The following is a 6611-nucleotide window of genomic DNA, read 5'->3' on the forward strand; positions in this document are numbered from 1 at the left end:
ACGGGCCTCTCGCTATTCGTCCGTTTAAAGAGACCAATAGTTTCAATTCTTAATCTTTCATTAAACAAACTTATTAATCGTTCTTGTCTCAAATAATGGTAATATTCGCGTCCCTACTCTAGTCATTGCTTATGCTCATGTTCATCTTCGAGAGATCGAATAATATTATGGTGCACCCTATTATTTGTCAAACGGTCTTCATATTGAGTAAAAGTTTCAGAATTCTCGAGATAAAATATGACGATCGTGATCAGCTGTGAGACGTAATTCCCTCTCAGTGAGGGTTTCGGTCTCACGGGATAGTACAATATGCCATTTGCGATCAGCTGTGAGACGTTATATATACCCTCAGTGAAGGTTTCGGTCTCACAGGATAGTACATGCCGTTCGCGGTCAGCTGTGAGCCGCAATTCTCGTTGTGAAGCGGTTTCAGGTTCGGCATAACACATGTTGTTTTCGGTCAATAGTAAGCCTCTTATCTCTAACGATCCTTGAGAACTCTTATTTCTCATTTTCTTAACTTTGCTTGAATTTCGATATATAAAGATTTTTTAGGTGGCACTGATGCGGGTGAATAAAAATTAAAACGGACTAAGAGTGTTATAATCTCAATCATCATCATCAATACATATAATAAAATTGTGGAAAAGTGATGTCTGTACAATTAAAATATGTAGAAAAAAATTAGCAGGTGTTATTATTATCGAGAAATCGAGAGAAACCATTTTTTTCTCTTAAAAGCTCCCCCCCTCCCACTTCCCGAACTCCGATTGACCGTAATTTATTTTTCCTTACATTTTTATCATATCCTTTTCTAATGGGTTTCATCCTACTGCGATTTTTTTTTGTTTCAAAAATTATCTACCCTGGTGTATAGGTAAATTTTCCACATAAAATGTCCTTTAAATTATGTCGTATTATATTTTTAACCCCCGACGCAAAAAGACTGGTGTTATGTGTTTGACCGCTATGTATTTCTGTGTGTGTGTGTCTGTCTATGGCACCGTAGCTGGCTAACAGGTAAACCGAATTAGATGCGGTTTTTTTTTGTTAGGCAGAATATTTTCCGACGCTGGTTCTTAGATAAAGTGTATCAAAATTGGTTCATCCACTTATTATACCTACATAGGGGTAAAAGTGGGAATGAAAAAAATGAAAGTTATAATTTATTTTTAAAGATCGTCGGGAAGTTTATGAAATTATTTATTCCTTTTTCTATACACTTTTCTTCGTCTAAACGGTTTAGTTACGTGCTCTCTCTCTCTTCAGCCTTTAGTTACGTGCGTGAGACAGGAAAGATCTAATTTGGATTTGTTTCTGGATTTGATAAAAACTGAGTACTATCGATTAAGCTGATCAGTGGCTACTGGCTACACCATAGATTATTAAAAACATCCGTTTAAGAAAGGAAGGAAATAGAATTTGCTCCTCTCCCCCCCCCCTGGTTCCTAAAAAATAATATGACATAATTTAAAAGAAATTTTACGTAGAATTAGTTAGGCATTTCTTTTTTGATTTTCGATATTATATACTAATCATAATTTTTAATTACAATATGTAGTAACTATTTGGTTATAGGTTAGGCATTTCATTTCTTGATTTTCTTTAATAATTTGGTACGTAAGTTTTTTAGCTCAGTTTAGTAAGAAATTTTAATAACAATTCTTTTAATTATTTATGGTAGTACAACAGTACAGTATGGTTGTACGTATTTACTCAATAATTGTATGTTAAGTAGTAATTCAGCATGGGCGTAGCCACGGTGGGGCTGGGTGGGGCGCTTACCCTGGCTTTGATCTGGTAGGTACTAATTGTGAAGGGGAGTGGGCGTGGGCGTGGGATTGGGACTGAACGTGGCATATGGCGTGGGAGTGCGAGTGGGCGCGGGAGTGGGAGCATGAAAATAAAAATGATTTTTTATTGTTGCCCCACCCTGAGCCCATGGTCATAGGTCCCATAGTCACTATTCCACGCGAACGAAGTCGCGGGGACAGCTAGTAGACAAATATAATCAGAAAGCTTTGAACTCCTAAGCTCAACCATAAAAGATAGACATTTATGATGTCGGGAGATATTTTTTATATAATATGGAGAACATTTCTTTCATACTTGATTTCTGTGTAGCTTTAACCATTAAGATACACGCATTAAGAACGCACACGCGACGAAAGCTTAAAAATGGAGTTGCTGCTCTGCTCACGAATATGAAAAATAATTGTACCAAGTTTCGTTTAAATCCGTCGAGTAGTTTTTGTTTCTATAACGGTTATACAGACAGACAGACGGACAAACATTTTTGACGTCGATGTCGATCTCTAATCACCTCGTGATAGTTATTTAGGAAATATATTTCATGTGCAGAATTGACCTCTACAGATTTAATATAAATAGGTATACATATATTTAGATTCCAATTTCCATGTAACGTTAAATTCGACTATATAATAATTAACAGACAACGCAGGTTACTCTCGTTTCCGTAAGTTGAGGCGGCTACATATTCGGTCCTAATAACATGACTTTTTGTGAACGAAACGACAGCGCGGTTTAATGCGATGGCAACACCATCAGAAAAAAGGAAATATTTTTAACTTTGAAAAAATATTATGATTTACACTATTAATACTATTTTAACATTAACACAAAATATAAGACTGTGAGTATGTAAAAATAAATCCAGCTAGTTTCACATCACACTTATGTTTATAATTAGGTATACGACATGAAAATATATTAATTACCAAGCAATAATCATACAGATAAATACTGAACAAAAGTATTAACAGTCAAAGTATATTATTTTTTACTAACAACATGTAAATGATGAAGGAATAATAATTATCAACGAACTAACCTTTTTGTATTAGAGTCCCGCCTCGTGATCGAATTATTAAAACACGAAGATTTTTAAAAATGTAACCAATATATGAACACAATCAATATTAGATTAACTGTAATGGTGTCTAGTTTGACTTAAAATAATATACATCTACCCTCACTTTTAAAAATGTAGTATATTCACACGAATTATATAAGCGCACCTTATAGGGAAGGGAAGATTTATTATGGGTTAAAGAGTTAAATAAATAAATAACATAATTATATTTAAATTATTAATTTTTAACATTGGGTTCAGTAGTGTTAACATGTAAATTGATTTGATTTTTACGAAATCTCATAGATGGCGCTGAATCAAATTTGTCTTTATAGTACAAAGATTCATTAAACAGTTTCTCTGCCCAAATTACGTAAATGACGTAGTTTTTATAGTGTAAAGCTAGATAATAGCATGGCTTACTCAAAAACAACATTTAAACATGAGTCTTTAGATTGTTCGCTGTCGTAGTACACGGAATACGTAAGAAAAGTAAAGGTTCACAGCTCCTCCCCCGGAGGTGATAGCATGATAATATGTTTAAAAAAACCTCACACGACCTGTTAGTAATATTCATGCAAAATTTGAAGTCAATCTATGCAGTACTTTTCGAGATTAGCTCGGACAAACATACAGACAAACAGACAAACAGACAAACAGACAAACAGACAAACAGACAAACAGACAAAAATTCTAAAAACTATATTTTTGGCTTCTATATCGATTATAGATCATGGATTATGTATTCTTTTAAAAAAATATTCAATGTACAGTTTTGACTTTCCTACGATTTTATTATATGTATAGACTATAACTTAGAGATCTATAGATACTATAAACCAGAGTGGTATTTTACTTCACCATTGATATTTATTTGTTGTTTTTTTACGAAAGGAATAAAGTTGATGATGACGTGGACTCGAGTGAAGCCGCGAGCGGAAACCTAGTGTGTAAAACTATCCCTATCTAGACGTCAAAATAAACTAAAATCTATTTAAAGAGCTGTTAACAGTTGTTTTTGTTTACTCAGTAATAAAATATGATACTCATCGTGACTGGACACCTGCTGAGGTCAAAAAATTATGAACAAATTATATTAACCGCCCACCGGATTTGATAAGTCATGATGACGAGAAATAATTATTATATAACATTATATAATATATGTTGTATTATGTTGATAACATTAAGCTCGGCTTGAGACTCACATCATGTAATAAATACGTTTTGTGTTATGTATTCATAGTCAGATCCTCGTCTACCATGTTCGTGTTCGCACTTTTATGTTGTGCTATTATAATATTATGTTTTGCTTACTTAAACGGAAAATACAATGAACACTATTGGAAGAAAAGAAATGTGCCCTTCTATTCAGAACACAAAGTGATGGGAGTGTTCTGGGACTTTGCAGTTAAAAGGAAACCAGTTTTTCAAAATCTAAGGAAAGTTTACAAAAAGTTCCGCAATGAACCGGCAGTTGGTATCGGCTCACTGTTAACACCGACTTTATATGTGATAGACCCTACTAATATTCAACATGTAGTAGCAACTGACTTCAACTCCTTCAGTCACCGAGGACTGGATATAAACGCAGGTGATCAGCTCGCCGACAATATCCTCTTCATGAATGGAAATCGTTGGAAACTTATGCGTCAAAGTATGTCACCCCTGTTCACATCCACAAAGTTAAAATCCATGTACTACATCATAGATAAAAGTGCCACAGACTTTGTGGACCATTTGAAAGCTAACAGAGACCTCATGAAAGGTAATGCATTTGACACTTTGTGTTCATTCTGCAGCGCAGCTATAGGAGGCGCTGTGTTCGGAGTGAGCACTGGATCCATTTTCGATTCACCTTTCCTAGATATGGCACGCAAATCCACCAAACCAACTTTGATGGGCAATTTCAAGCTCAGCATTGCCAACATGAGCAACCAATTATTCAGCATATTAGGATTAAAATTATTTACCGATTACGAAGATTTTTTCATTGGTGCCATTAAGCAGATCATACGTCTACGAGAGACTGAAAAAACCAAACGACACGACTTTGCTGATATATGCGTAGCTTTACAGAATGCTGGAAACATTGTAGATAAAGATACTGGCTTAGAATTAAAACCAACAGATGAGTTATTGGCGGCTCAAGCCTTCTTCTTTTTTATCGCCGGTGTGGAGCCTACAGCTCAAGTGTTATTTGTCACATTAATAGAATTGGGAAAACATCCGGAATACTTAGAACGAGTCCACGATGAAATCGATGAAGCTTTTAAAAAATACAACAACAAAATGGACTATGACATTGTCATGGGTATGAAGTTACTTGATATGGTCGTAAATGAAGCTATGCGATTGCATCCACCTATTGGATTTTTAAATAGAAAATGCGTAAAGGACACTGTTCTTCCAGTGGGTAATATTAAAGTTGACAAAGGAACGAGAATAATGATGCCAGTATTTGAAGTTCAACATGATGAAGAATATTTCCCAGATCCCGAGAAATTTATGCCAGAAAGATTCGCTCCAGAAAATAAGCACAACATCATTGATGCTACTTTTATGCCATTTGGGAAGGGGAATAGAGTATGTGTGGGTACTAGATACGCTACGTTACAAACCAAAGCTGGTTTGGTGCATTAATACGCAATTTCACAGTGAAGACTGTTATTTCGGGTGAAGGACCCAAATATGTTCCTCATCCAATACAAGTAAGACTTGAGAATATAGACGTTGAATATATACCGAGGCGAATTCCTGCATAATTCTTAAAAATCTCAGTATTAATAACTTAATTAATAATTAAAATTAATAAGACTTATTTTACTCTTTATTATTACCCCATAATCATATTTCATTTTTTTTTTTCAATAAATTATTAATTATCAAGTTCATTCCCACGATTGTAGTGTTTTGATCGACATCAAACTAGAACACGAAAAACCGGTTAACTTAAAACCGGTACATGTTATTTTAGATATGAATATCAAAGTTCAAATCTATTTATATATGCCAAACAATGCTACTTCTTATTGGAATATAAAAACATTTCCTTGATAACCACTGGTAGTAAAAACAAAACAACAAAAGTTGATATCATGCATTGACCCTATCACAGTCATCAGTAGTGAAAGAAATCACAAAAAAATATTTCTACACCACAAAAGAACAAACTTCTATAAATATTAAATCACATCAATTAAAAGTAACTTCTTCTTCTTCGCTTAATAATTAATGGCTCCACCTAAAAGTTACATATTTTGGGCATCGATTTTTGACGAGGGTCTATTTTTTATTTAAATTTTACTATGTTCTTCCATATCACAAAATGAAATAAGTTCAATTCTGTACAAAGATATTTTTAAAATGCATTACAATACGTGATCATTATTATTTTGAAACCCGGGAGTTCCCGGGCGATCAGGTACCTAACATTGTTTAGAAATATAATATTACTAGCGACCCGCCCCGGCTTCGCATGGGTGCAATGCTGATACTAAATACACTACAGAAAAACTGTGAACGTTGTATATAAAAACATAGCGGCCCGCTCCAGCTTCGCACGGGTATAAAATAGATAGCCGGGCGGCCGGCCGCCGCAATCGCTACGTTATGGTGTTTGTTAATTTTAAAGCTTCATGTAATGAATTGTGAAATTAAAATAATAAAATTCAAAGACATCTTAAATTCTAATGTGTCCACTGCCCTCTGACAGGCTGCTTATCTTTGAGATTTA

The 6611-nt window shown here is 34.5% G+C and overlaps 1 pseudogene; it reads left to right on the top strand.

Moving 5' to 3' along the window:
• The first annotated feature begins 4130 nt into the window (after positions 1 to 4130).
• LOC149484937 (cytochrome P450 6k1-like) lies at positions 4131 to 5696 on the top strand (annotated as a pseudogene).
• The last annotated feature ends 915 nt before the right edge of the window (positions 5697 to 6611 follow it).

Source organism: Colias philodice, chromosome 11, assembly GCF_061535455.1.
Source record: "Colias philodice isolate Cphi_HAF_F1 chromosome 11, ilColPhil1 Martin Lab GWU primary, whole genome shotgun sequence".
In the NCBI taxonomy this organism is placed as follows: domain Eukaryota; kingdom Metazoa; phylum Arthropoda; class Insecta; order Lepidoptera; family Pieridae; genus Colias; species Colias philodice.